General features: G+C 39.9%; 1 protein-coding gene across 1 annotated transcript in view; it reads right to left on the bottom strand.

Moving 5' to 3' along the window:
* RSPO2 (R-spondin 2) overlaps positions 1–13,229 on the bottom strand; it is a 226,971-nt gene extending 213,742 nt beyond the window's left edge. Inside the window, exons 1-2 of the mRNA XM_059893312.1 lie at positions 13,018–13,229; positions 12,440–12,566 (exon numbers count right to left, since the gene is read on the bottom strand). The gene's annotated coding sequence lies outside the window, so the exon portion shown is untranslated. The remainder of the gene's footprint in view (positions 1–12,439; positions 12,567–13,017) is intronic.
* Positions 13,230–14,420: the final 1,191 nt, after the last annotated feature.

Genomic DNA, 14,420 nt, shown 5'->3' with positions numbered 1-14,420 from the left:
TGATAATAATGATAGCTAGCATTTCTTATGGGGGAGCCTGGTGGGCTGCCGTCTATGGGGTCGCACAGAGTCGGACACGACTGATGTGACTTAGCGGCAGCAGCAGCATTTCTTAAGCACCTGTGATGCCCACTGTGGCAATTCTCTCCATACTTTAGCTTGTTCAGTCACAATGTAATATGTGCAACTGCCTGTAATTCTGTCTCTCAGATGCGGGTCCCAAGGCTTAGAGAAATGAATAACCTGAGCATGCTCATTCAGTTGCAGAGAAGAGCTATGATTTGAACTCAGGTCCCTGTGACTCCCATGTGGCTGTCCTAACCCCTCGGCCGGACTGCCATCCTGGGAGCTTTGGACTGAACTCTAGTTGGACTATTCCAGTTCTGACTCATGCCCTCCTTCTTCCAGCTCCCTGACAATCCAGCAGGCACAGGGAAAAGGCGGGGGTGGGCAGAATAAATCAGGGAGGCGACTACTGCTTTCTCCCTCTCCCAGGGGCTGCTCTCTGCTCAGATTCTTAGAGATGGGGTGGATTAAGATGGAATGACAGGGAGCAACAAGAAGTGCACACATGGGGCTCACTTTGCCATGCCACATGCCTCCACAATATATGTGACCCACGACTCCTGGCCCTGTGAGGTACCCACTGGACTTGTTCTCCATTGTCTCCATTTTCCTGTCTGAAAGCTCAGTTTGTTGATTATTCTTCTGTTTCTAATAATACTTTAGCTCAGCTCAGCTTTTGCTGACTCTTCACACTCTTTCCCATGAGCATTGTTCCCTTCAGCTGCCAATGTGGAGATCAGCAGAATGGGAACGCCAAAGGGAAGCCAGGGAGCCCCCGGGCAAGGCTTCCTTGGCAGCCGGGTTTTTGATTTGGCAAGAACAGGCAGGGATTCCAAAGAACACAAATATTCCCATTCTTCTTTTTGGCAGGATTAATGGATAAGTGCTTTAACAAAGATGGGAATAGGACAGAGGGAAGCTGGGAAGGAATGAATAAAGAGACCTTTGACAAGATAAGAGGCCAGCGTTGAGCTCATCTTCTAGGCTGCGAAGATGATGTCTACGTTACACTCACTCAGAAAACAGCCTTATCTCCTATATTCTCAGCAGTTTTTTCCACATTGTCAGAGCTCCACACATTTTTATTTTCTATGGTGGGAACAAAAACCATTTTCTTCCCCAAAGCTAACTACAGTAATGACGATGATAGCTATCTTGTCTATGAGACCCATCATTTTATTTGATGATGGTGGTTGGTGATAATGAAGACTCACAACTTCACAGTGAATCACATACCAGGCAATGTTCTAACCAATTTATATACATATTAACTCATATACTAAGACATGAGTTAACATATTAATCCTTACAGAAGTTTGAGATAGATACTATTATTATCCCATTTTACACATGAGGAAACTGAAGAACAAAGAATTTGACTTGCTCAAGATCATGACCCTGAGAGGTAGGTATTTACTTCCCAGGAAACCAAGGTTCAAAAGAGTTTAGTAACCTGCTCAAGTTCACACACAATGAGAAAATGGTGAAGTGAAATTTTAAACCAAATCTTCTGGACTCCAAAGCATATGCTTTTGGAACATATGCTTGATTAACTCTCTAATTCTTGATTAACTTGATTGATTAACTCTCTAATTCTCTCTATTGAAATAGATATGTGTACAGACACACATATGTACATAATGCATATATATGTAAACACACATCCACACCCACACAGCCTAGCAAACCAGAGCTTTGATGGGGTCAAATAGCCATCTTGTGTTTCTCTCCAAGAATTTAGGACTGTTAGGTTCCAAGACAGCTTTTCTTAGTGCCTCTAAATATGTCACATGTGCACAAAAGGACCATATTTGAAAATGACTTGAGATATATAGAGAAGGCTGCTGAAGTCCCTTTTAAGGCCTTGTTCTGCCACTTGTGAGCTGAAAGGATCAATATTTTGGAATCCTGAAATTGTGAGAAGTTTGAGAAGTTCTATTTGAGAAGTTCTGCCTTAGAGAAATGTTCCAGGCACGTAAGCAGGAAGTGAATTGAAAACTTACCCCATGTTTCCTCCTTCTCATCTCTACTGTTTCTGTTTCTCCACCTACTCTGAACTTCAGTGTCTTCAGGAATAAAAAGAAATGTGCTAGACTTCCCTGGTGGTACAGTGGTTAAGAATCCACCTGCCAGTATAGGGAACACAGGTTCGATCTCTGGTCCTCGAAGATTCCACACGCCTCAGAGCAACTAAGCCCATGCACCACAACTACCGAGCCCTCCTGCCCTAGAGCCCTGCTCTGCAACGAGAGGCCACTGCAATGAGAAGCCCACGCACCGCAGCTAGAGAAAGCCCACACACAGCAACGAACAGCCAAAAATATATATATAGGGAGAGAAATGTGCTGAATAAAGTCAGGTTCACCACTAATAACAAATAAATAGGCCCCACCACCTGAAAAATCCCAGTTACAACTTTCCTTTTCCTTTCTTCTTCCTCCAGGGAAACTGAACAATAGTAATTAAAACGGAAGCATTAGGAAGCCCCGAGCTCACTGTGAATGCCCTTTGCCTGGAAGACAAAGCTGCAGATTCCACTTCCCCCCACCCCACGAACAACAACTACTGTCCTACGATGTCCATCATCAAAACCTGCCTGACAGATGAGCAGCATGGGCCTGTGAGGGTGCTGGGTTCCTTCCTAGCCAAAACGGTGAGCCACACCAAGTCACCGGGCGCAGGAATGCCCTGGCAGAAAGGCATGCTGTGTGACTGGCAGCCAGTCCTCTCTGGCTTTCAGTGTCATGTTTCTCAAATTCTAATTGATTTGCAACCACACCAGGAGGAGTTCTGCTCCATTTCTCTGTTACATAAAGCTGGATAGCCCTAGGGCGCAAGGGCTGTGGAGGTCTCTGGTGCTCAGGCTTGGAGTGAGTGAGTCCATTTCCAAAGCTGACTCCATGCAAGAGACAGAGAGAAAAGATGATGATAACCGCGAGCCTTCGCTTCTTTGCATTTTCCCCTTGGAAGCTGCACAGTGATAGATGCTGGGTAAACCTTGTTGCTTCCAATGCCAGATGCAAGGTACATGTGTTGTCAAACTAGGATTAGTTTGTTATTTCTCTTTTAAGTAGGTTAAGCTTTTTTAAGCGGGGGTAATTAAGATTATGACTAGACAACAAATGAAGAAATCATGGGGCTTAATGAGGGTATGGTAGTTACCCTCAAATGAAAAAGATAACAAGTTTGCTTTTATGTGTAGGAAAAAAAAAATTTTTTAAAGGAAAGATGAACAGAGAAACCTGGCATGCTGCAATCCATGGGGTCACAAAGAGTCAGACATAACTGAGCGACTGAACTGAACTGCACTGAAAGGAAAGATGGCAAGAAAAGATACACAGATACACAGCTCCATCTGCAATCCTTTGGCAGAGTTGGGAGCATGCACTGCCCAGGAAGGTAACTGGACGGTCCCTTTGGGAATTCATTTTTAAGAACAGTTTCCTCCCACTGCTTGTTGGCTCCTTAAATTATCTGTGGTTACTAAATTCAAAATACTTTACCCCCAAAGACAGAGGTGGTGATGTTGGCACAAATACTTTCTGATCACGGGCTCTGGATACCTGCTGAAAAGAACTCAGTGGAAAACAGAAAGGAGTAAAGGAGAGGAAAAGTCAGATGGTCGGTGCAAACTCTCTCAATGACTGTATCCAGAAACTGTTCCTCCAATCTGTCCTTCACTCCCAGGACTCCTTGCCAGGGCTTTCCACAGCTCTCACTGTCTCACTCTTGAAGAAACGCAAGCCTCGCAACCTCCTTGCTTCTAGTTGCTCCTCCCACCACTGTATCCACCACACAAGGGCCAGATGGACTGCTCTAAAAGGCCAACTTGTTCATGCCACTCCCCTGTTTACAGTTATTCCTGGGGCACAGAAATTTCACCTTGAGGAGCATCTCCTGTAAGTAAAACGTGAATGTTTTCAAAGACAAAAATATTCAAATCAGCGTTGTGTATTGACTAGCAACATATTTAATGTCTATCATTAGTGGACTGGTTAAATAAACCATGGTTCAACCACATAATTGGGAAACACGAAGCTGTGGAAAAGAATGAGATAGAGCCAAATGTGCCAAATGTGCTGATACAGAACAATCTCAAGATACAAAGCAAGGTCTGTATAGTGTGTACTAGAGTGTGCAACAAAGGGCAAAGACAAGAGACGTTACACACACTGTGTCCACAAAGATACACAAGTGGTTGGTGATCATGGTTGCTTCCCAGGAGGAAGGCAGTGGAACTGAAGATCAAGGGTGCCAAAGATTCTTTTTATTGTGTGCTCCTTGTACATTTTAAAATCATATGTAGACATCACCTTTGTAATTAGAAACACTAATTTAAAAAAGTAAAACCAAAATCCTCTGTGTAATGAAAGAATCTAACAGACGCACTTCATCGCCTGGCCCCGGCCTACCTTGAGTCCTCTGTTGGCTCAGGTCACACCATGCCATTTGCCACTGCCTAACCAATCATGCTACCCAAGAACATTGCAAACCTATGCACACAGATGGGTCTCCTTATTTACACATGGAAGATACTAACAGCACCCACTGCATAGTTTTTTGAGAATTAAATGAGATAAAACACAAAGTGCTCATAACAGTGTCTAGCAAATAATAAGTTTTCCATAAATATTAGTTGCTATTATTCTATCCTAAAGCAGCCCTTCTCTTTGGAAAGGCTTTTGTTCCCTTCTCTTCCAACTGAAAGGCTACTTACACTTGATGGTCTAGCTCAAATATCATCTCTCCACCTTCTTCACAGCCTCCAAACTCTGAGCACTGTTCATACCCTTTGTGTAGTGCTTTTCATAGTCTCTCGCAATTAATAATGTCCAGGGCTGCTTCTATCCATATCTTATGGGGTAAATAGAGCAAGGAATGTGACTATATAACTTTATAGAGTCTAAGTTTTCAATAACTATTTAGAGAAGTTAATGTAATGAAAGCAGTAAAAAAATATCCAGAAGATGCAGCACGTACGTATCAAAGCAATCAAAATCCTCTCACAGTGTGTCTGCTAATGGTTTCCTCACTGTGTGACACTTAGAGGAATCTTCTGGGAAATACAGATTAGTATTAGTGCCAAGATTTCCCCACAAGGTGATCTAAGCACTTCATACCATTTTGGTTGTCAGGCCTCACTGTTCACAGTTCATCCTTCTTGCCAGAATTCTGGGCCAGCTTTTAGTACTTAGTAATATAGATTGTGAGCTAACACTTGGCCAATGTCTAATTTAAAAGATTGACTGTGCATTAAAAGCCCTACAAGACCAAAAAAAAAAAAAAAAGACTTGAATAAATCATTATAAAACAATCTCTTGGCTGATAATCATTTTGGATTTCAGTCTCTAATATTAATATACTTAACAATATTCACTTGTCCTTCATGTTCATATGGAGAATAATAAATTATTCAGAGACATAAAATACAATTGCAGAGTTAAAATATCTGAGTGGGGAGAAAGGTTTTCCTACACGGATATATCTCTGCAGATAATGTGTTATCAGAATCACCTGGAACTACTTGTTTAGATGGGTTCTCAGGTTCACTCAAGGTCAACTAAATGAGAATCTCGAGCAACAAGGACCCTGGAATCTGCTTTGTCATATAGGATGCCGTGGTGGTTCTTGTGTTTGAAACCTTGCCACTGATTCATGATAATATTCATGAAATTCAGCTTGAATGAGAAAGTGCAGTAAATGTAAAGATCACGACATGAAATGTCAAACTTCTCAAATCACCAAACCCCTAAGGTGTGCTGCTTCCCTCTCGTGTGCTCTTCAGGCAGGAATTTTGGGTTTTGCCAGGCATCTTGCACCATGTCATGCTTGCAAAAATGCCAAGGATATAGCTTTGGACAACTATGGAGAACTGAAATATGGTCAGCTAGTGACTGAAACTTTTTCCCTTAGGCTATACATGGCTGGATGGCATCACTGACTCGATGGATATGAGTCTGAGTGAACTCCGGGAGATGGTGATGGACAGGGAGGCCTGGCGTGCTGTGATTCATGGGGTCGCAAAGAGTTGGACATGACTGAGCGACTGAACTGAACTGAACTGATACTTTAAGTGTCCCAGTTTTAAGTAGAGCTACACTATCTTGCGTGTCTCAGGCCTGCTTAGGAATAATGGTCATGGGAGGGAAAAGGGGAAGCAACACAGTGTGTCTTGGGGCTCAGTATTATAATATGGAAGACTGGGTCAAGACTGTGCTTTACCCTCTGTGCCCATGTGTTTTATGTTTTAAACGCCTTTCTTTTGAGTAGACTCAGTTGCCTTTCTAGTCTTTCTTCACACAACACCATAAGTACATGGCATAAAGTTGGTAATCAAGAGCAACACATTCTCCTCTTCCTCTTCACCCACAATAGACAAGTCAGCTCAGTAGGATTTGGGAGTCATTATGCCATATGAATGAAATTACATTCATAGAGATTTACTGCAAAGCTATAGCCTCTAGTGGAAGGATCATTTGTTTTCAAGTCAGTATCTATGTTTAAGACCCACTTCATCTTTTCTTAGATGTACAACCTTAATGAAGCATTTCATTTCTCCTTTCTGAACCATGTTTTTATTTGCAAGAGAATAAGAATTTTCTCCTTTTAGTAATAAAGGAGATAAAGGAGAAAAGAAATATATTTCTATAAATCTTTATAAGGATAAAAGAAATAATATTTTAAAAGCATTAGAATATTGTTTTGGGATTTAATAACATGTCATTAATTCAGTCAATAAATAACAAAGCATCTGGATAATACTAAGAGTAGTACCTTAAGCTACTATTGAAAAACAAACTATAATAATATTGTATGGACATTATTTAAGTAATAATATAATATATGTCATAAGGCAGTATGAGATCAAGTGCTAAAGTAAGAGCTTGATTTAAAAATAAATAAATAAGGGAAATGAAAAAATAATTTAGAGTTCAGAAAAGCAGTTTGCTAAGATCACCCTGAAAATTCCTGAGGCACTTGTATAAGTATATCTTTATTCACTCAACAAATATTTCTTGAGTCCCTGAGTATAAGCAGGGACTCTACTAGGCTCTGGGATGCAGTGATAAACAAGACGGAAAAGGTTCCTGTTACCATGGAGCCTATATTCTCACAGCAGGAGAAAGACAAAGAGAATAACTTTGTGTTCATGACTAATATAATTCCAGGTAGTGAGTGGTAAATTCTAGGGTAATGCATTAACGTAGGACTGTGTGCATTAGTCACTCGGTTGTGTCCAACTCTGTGACCCTATGGACTGTACCCACCAGGCTCCTCTGTCCATGGAACTCTTCAGGCAAGAATATTGAAGTGGGTTGCCTTTCCCTTCTCCAGAGAATCTTCCAGACCCAGGGATTGAACCTGAGTCTCCTGCATTGCAGGCAGATTCTTTACCATCTGGGCCACCAGGGAAACCCCAAAGTAGGACTAGTTGGTAGTTATTTTAGAATTGTCAAGGAAGACCTCTCTCAAGTTTTCAAGGATATAAGTTTGATCAGAGACCTAAATGAAGAGAATGAGCCAAGAAAAGTCAGAGGAAGGCAAAGGAGCACCAGGGACAAAAGCAGGAATGAACTTGGATGCAAGCTCCTGTGGGTAAACCAGTGTGGCTGGAGTTAGGGGAGCCTGGGGAGCAGTAGCAGGAGACACAATGAGAGAGAAAGGTGGAGGCCAGATTCCACAGAGCTGTCTCGGCCATCAGTAGAGAGGATTTTAGTCTAAACTGTGATGTGAGCCCATCTCAGGATTTTGAACAAAGCAGTAGCATAATTTAGTTATTTCTTTTAAGATAATCACGTATGAAGAAGAGATCCAGAGGAGAGAGAATAAATATGAGATCAGTTAGTAAATTAATACATTGGTCCAGGAAAGATAACAATGGCTAAAGCTGTAGGAGATGAGAAATGAAACTAAAAATATAGTCATTAAAAGAAGATATTAAGAGACTACCAAAAGGAGAAATGAGGAAAATATATACAGGCTGGTGGACAATATAATAAAAGTAAAGAGGATAAAGAAAAAATTAATTAGAGCCAGAGTGAGAAATAAGGAGTTCAGAAAGAGTTATTGTTTGGGTAACAGAGTGTAAAGACCCGGAATCTGGAGCCCATGCACTTGAATTTGAATGACAAGTCCATCACTTTTGGAAATGTTACTTAACATTTCTAAGCCAGTTTCCTCATTTGTAAAATAAGAATAATAACATCTATGTCATAGAGTTGTGAGAGTCAAATGAGAAAACATACCAATTTCCTGCCAAACTGTAGGTCCTCCAAAAAATATTTTTCCCCATATTGAATTTAACCTTCATTCATCCCCTTTTAATCACAAGAAATCTCTAAATACCATTATTTAGAAAAAAGAAGCGTTGTTGTAGTAAATCTACAATTATAGTTTATTTTAGTTACTCTATTCTCCAATGATCCAAAGAGAGTTCTAAAACTGGCCTAGCCTCATGGCAATTAAGGAAGAGATTTCTAGGCAAACTATGTGGCATGGTCAGATCACTTTAAGGGGAATCTCTGTGCCAAGCCTTATTTACCAGATGGCTCAGTCTTGGGTCTACTGAAATTGGGAACATTAGCAGGCACATTGTGGGGCAATTTTGATTGTCTGGGACACTGTATAAGGGGAGGCGGGCTTTAAGGTAATCAAAGCATAAACTCTATAGGGCTTTATGGATTAAGGTCACTGCCCCTCGATGAATACATAATGCCCTAAAGATGATTCTCTCTTGCTCATCCAAAAGGGGAAATGGAACAACAGAAGGGAGGTGGCTTCTATTTCCATTGTGCTGAACTAAGTGACATCAGGACTCACTGCAGTTTCCTATCAGAGCCTCTTCCTTTTAGTACAGCTTCCTATGCCTGTAGCATGTAGGAAAATTAAACAATTTTCTAAAAATTAGGATTAACTCCAGTAAAGAGTTGAAGATGAAGTGTTGAGTCAGAGTGCCCCCGTAAAATATACAGCTCAAGGCTTGGTCTTTCATACTGTTAGAAGCACTTGATTAAATTCTGAACACATGACCAAACTAAAAGAGGAACTACTGTTGGTACCATATGGGTGTGATATACAAAAAAGAACTGGTCGGGCATGGTGGAGAAAGAGAGGTAAAATCACCTAAGAAGATTAAATCTCTCAAGTTAGGAATGAAACACACAAGTACTTTAAAGCAATCAACGTTTTTTTATCCCATCTTATCCAAAAGATACCAGTTGAAAATACTGGCCACAAATTAATCTAGGTATACCATATACAGCACATTATCAGTCCCTTCATTGCTCCATGATGCTGGGTAAACCTGTATCTTCTGATTCAGAGGTCCCAACTAAAATACTGTGGTCCAATAAAAATTATTTGTGCCCCCCCCAAAAAATGGAGAATTTTGATAACAGATGTATTGATCCCTTAGAATTAAGTCAGATATTACCAATGACCATACTTTCTATAGTATAAGTGATAAATTTAATCATGGCAAGAAAAAAGGCTCCCCTTGGTTCGTAGGTATTTTGATTTGAAAAACAAATGGAGTTTTAAATCATCTTGTTGATTTCTATAAAGATTTTAATCAAACTACAGAAAATACAAAATATGGTTACTATCTTGTTCAAACAGAAGTAGATTTTGCTCATCTATCTCTATATTCAACAGATGTACTATTCAAAGTTAAATTTTGTAAAATTCTTATCTAGAAACTTCTTACTAAAGAAAATAAAAAGGTTTTACCTGCTATGTTCTACACACCTGTGCACAACAGTTATTTTTGGGGAAAAAGACTTAATTGCTTGCCCATAATATTGAGGTTTTTATAATAAAAATATTGGTCACTTTTCAGTTTCCATAAAATGTACAGAAGCACTTCATAAGATTATTGGCTTTATAGAAATGGAAGGAGATTGTGTCCTTAGATGTGTGACCACAGGATTGGTCTGGCCAGTGTTACTGGCACAGAAAAGATGTTAAAACATTAGCTTACTGTAAAATCATATTTTTAAAGTGTGAGACAAGAATAATGTCCTTCTCTAATATGAAAATGCATCCAGAAGGAGAATGGAAAAAAGATTACAGTAAAACAGAAGTGTATATGCTGTTTCTCTGAAACTTCAATGATCTTTAAAGAGGCCATAAGGAACCTGGAAAAGGGTGGATTGACTGCACGTGAATTGTTTGATGTTATGTGTAGATTTCAGCAAAATTCATACAGTGAAAAAAAAATGACTCTTTTTTTTGAGAAATAAGACTGATTTAAAACTCAGAAAATGGCAGCCAAGTTAAACAGGACTTTCTCATTCCTTTACTAAATTACCCTATTTGAAATCCAACTTTTCAATTTCACAAGTTCAGATTACGTCTGCCTTCGACGCTGAGAAAGAGTATTTAATATGGTGATGTCCTATGTGCTTAAGAATGTTTAAAAATGATGAATGATTTAGATACGGATAACCTACTTGACAGAGAAGGCAATGGCACCCCACTCCAGTACTCTTGCCTGGAAAATCCCATGGATGGAGGAGCCTGGTAGGCTGAAGTCCATGGGGTCGCTTAAAGTCGGACATGACTGAGCGACTTCACTTTCACTTTTCACTTTCCTGCATTGGAGAAGGAAATGGCAACCCACTCTAGTGTTCTTGCCTGGAGAATCCCAGGGACGGGGGAGCCTGGTGGGCTGCCGTCTATGGGGTTGCACAGAGTCGGACACGACTGAGCGACTTAGCAGCAGCAGCAACCTACCTGATTAACTTCTACATGCACAGGATCTGATTGATAACAGCTGGTGTGTAGATATAAAATGAATGGACTTTTGGAAGACCTTGAAATTAATTCTTATACATCTAAAAACATGCTGTTATTACCAAGTAAAATCCCAAATATTCAATGCCCAAATTGTTGGGATGATATCTGGATCAATATCAGATTGGATTGACATCAGAAATAAGAGGGCTTATACCTATGTACTATCTTTGGTAACTAGACTTATCATGGGGATCATTTTGAAATATATAGAAATATCAAATCACTGTGGTGTGTAACAGGCTCTAACACAGTGTTGTAGATTAATTATACTTCAGAAACAGACAAACCAACAAATAAACTCATAGAAAAAGAGGTCAGATTTGTACTTATTGAGATTGTGAAAGGGGAGATTCAATGAAGGCAGTCAAAAGGTCAAACTTCCAGTTGTAAGTAAGCACTTATAACTTACTTACAAAAGACATAATGTACAACATGATAAACATAATTACCACTTCTGTATAAGTGAGTTTTTAAGACAGTAAATCCTCATGAGTTCTCACCACAAGAAAAAAAATTTCTATTTCCTTAATTTTGTATTTGCATGATAAAACGGATGCTCACTAAACATGGTAATCATTTGACAACATATGTAAGCTGAACCACTATGCTGTACACCTTAAATTTATACAGTGCTGTATATCAATTATATCTCAATAAAATTGGAAGAAAAAAGAGCAGACCTGCAAGTCAAAATGAATTTTACATTCAACTACGTTTACTTCCACCACTACATAAAAGGAAAAAATATGTCCTAAGGCAAAGGCTTCCGGCATTCAGAGAGGTGTCACTGAAAAAGGAAACTGAGGGGCTTCCTTCACGGTCCAGTGGTAAAGAATCTGCCTGCCAATAAGACTCCACATGCCATATGGCAACGAAGCCCCTGCACCACAACCGCTGAGCCCACATTCTGAGCCCTCGCTCCACAACAAGAGAAGCCGCCACAATGAGAAACCCGCACACTGCACAGAGTGGCCCCCACTTGCCGCAACTAGAGAAAGCCCACGTGCAGGAACGAAGACTCGGCACAGCCAAATATAAAGAAATAAATAAATCTTCAACAAAAAGAAAAAGCAAACTGAAAGAGTACAAATATTCTACTGCTATCATAAGACAATAAGAAACATCTCATTGTTACTTTTTTGATTAAACAGATATGGGCAGTATCTGTTTAAATAATATGAATCTTAAAAATACATACAAGTATAGCCTGCAATTATTTAGTACCCCATTAAGAAAAAGAGTTAAAATAAATCATTACATCAGAGGAAAGAAATATTATCAAAATATTATTAAATCTTCCTCACACATATAATTCATTAGTCCTACTATTAATTACTACTAATTGCCACTGTTAACTAGTTTCATTGCTTTGGTTGGAAAAAAAATAGCATTTACATAACAGAAAAGTAAATAATATAGAATTTAATATAATTTCAAATAAAACCCATTTTTTCATATCTTTATTTTAAAGTAATAACACACAAATTATATACTATAGATGGCTGTCTCCCAGGTAGGAGCTCTACTAAGTCATTCACCCTAATATCTCCCAGACCAGTCCTGTTCCCTCACCCACCTGGTGCTCCTGAGCACGCTCTTCAGTAAATGTTCTTCACATAACTCTCCATCAGCCAATCTGATTCTGGGGAGCCCAGTGACAATGACCAACACAGAAATGTCTCCTTCCTTCATGAACTTACAGCCTAGCAGGAAAGAAAAACATTAAACATGTTAATTAAACAAAAAAAATAGGTCTGTGGAGGGAGAGACAGGATAGGGATCCATAGAGAACTAGAGAAAGTCCAACTGGAAGAACAAATCTGGCCTTCCCTGAAGAAGGGACAGCTAGTTAATTCTCTGAAGGCTAAGAAGAAAACCATCTGCAAGCCCAAGTTGGCAGCATTGGAATAAGTTCACGGTTGCCAACTAGTTGCCTACAGGGCAAATTCAGACTGATGGCAGACTTTGTTTGGTCATTATAGTGTCTTTTGTAAAAACTCAGGAGATTTTTTTTTTTAACCTAATGTGTGGATTTCTGGCCTCTTGAAAAGTAAGAAAATTAGGCCTAAATCCCACATTACAACAATGGTGCATGAGGAGCCACTGCCCACTTTAGATGACTTACACCTTTTCCAGTTCACATGGTCCCCTTACCTTCCAGTCTTTGATTAGTTCAGAAAGACTTCCCCTAGATACACCAGTCTTTCAGGGAACGATCTTCCCACGTCTGTGACCAGCTCTGATAAGATTCCTTTTCAAGTCTTCTCTTTCTTTTTGCTTTTTGGAGAAGGAAATGGCAACCCGCTCCAGTATTCTTGCTTTTTGGAGGAGGAAATGGCAACCCACTCCAGTATTCTTGCCTAGAGAATCCTGTGGACAGAGGAGCCTGATGGGCTGCCGTTTATGAGGTCACAAGGAGTCGGACACAAGGGAAGCGATTTAGCATGTATGCGTGCATTGGAGAATGAAATGGCAACACACTCCAGTACTCTTGCCTGGAGAATCCCAGGGACATAGGAGCCTGGTGGGCTGCCGTCTATGGGGTCGCACAGAGTCGGACACAACTGAAGTGACTTAGCAGCAGCAGCAGCCTGCTTTTTAAGAGACTAGAGATTACCTGACTACTGCCTTTGAGTTGTTTTCAGACAGAACCAAGTTGGCACCCGAGCTGCACTATACGTTTCTGGTCAAATTATTTAACCTCTCAGCATCTCCGTTTTCTTATTGAGAAAAAGAGCAATTTTGCAAGGTTGTTGAGGGATTATGTAAATTGTCTACTACTTTACATACAATAACAACAATAAAATAAAGGTCATAAAAAGGCAAGCTTCTTCTGTACTCTAGTGTTCTGTTTACCCCTGGACATTTACCTTGTTCCCAGAAGACTTTCTGAGAGTGAGGGATAGAGACAGAGCAATTTTAATTGAACCCAAATAACACAGATAATAATAACAAATAACCCAATAACAAATAATAAAAAACAACCCAAATAATACTTTCAAATATTCAGCTATCTATCTCTTAGCTGGCTGGATATTAAAAAATAATAATAATAAGGAGCTCAGACTAAACCTTTTCATTGCTGGCTGAATTCTAGAAGCATTCAAATAGAATGTGAAACTTATTGAATTTAGTTCCCACCTGCTCAGCTTGCATCTTATTTCCTCGACAGCAGAATTAAAAGAAAAAGAGCAATGAGTAATGGAATGTCTGGGGCAGATTTTGGACACAAGAGATAAACTCCAAGTGTCTAAACTTGCACATGTATCAGCCTATATCTCTTTCTGATCTTCCTGGTAGAAGTACATTCCTTTGGTTTATCCCTGCTTGATCTCTTCCATTTTCCCACTGAGGACTGACCAGATTCTGCTTTAACCATACCCTCGATAGCAGAATGAATTTCATCGTCTCTTACGGTGGGGTGTCATTTGTCAACTGGAATAAGGGCCTCAATTGTAATGAGGAAGCCCTGAATATTGACAGACAACTGCTGGCTATCAATGCCTAACTCTTGCCTTGCGTCTGATACCCTAGCCCAGCTAGCTAGGTGTCAGAGG

The sequence above is a fragment of the Bos taurus genome, chromosome 14 (assembly GCF_002263795.3).
Source record: "Bos taurus isolate L1 Dominette 01449 registration number 42190680 breed Hereford chromosome 14, ARS-UCD2.0, whole genome shotgun sequence".
In the NCBI taxonomy this organism is placed as follows: Eukaryota; Metazoa; Chordata; class Mammalia; order Artiodactyla; family Bovidae; genus Bos; species Bos taurus.
This window is presented reverse-complemented; position numbering and strand designations above follow the sequence as displayed.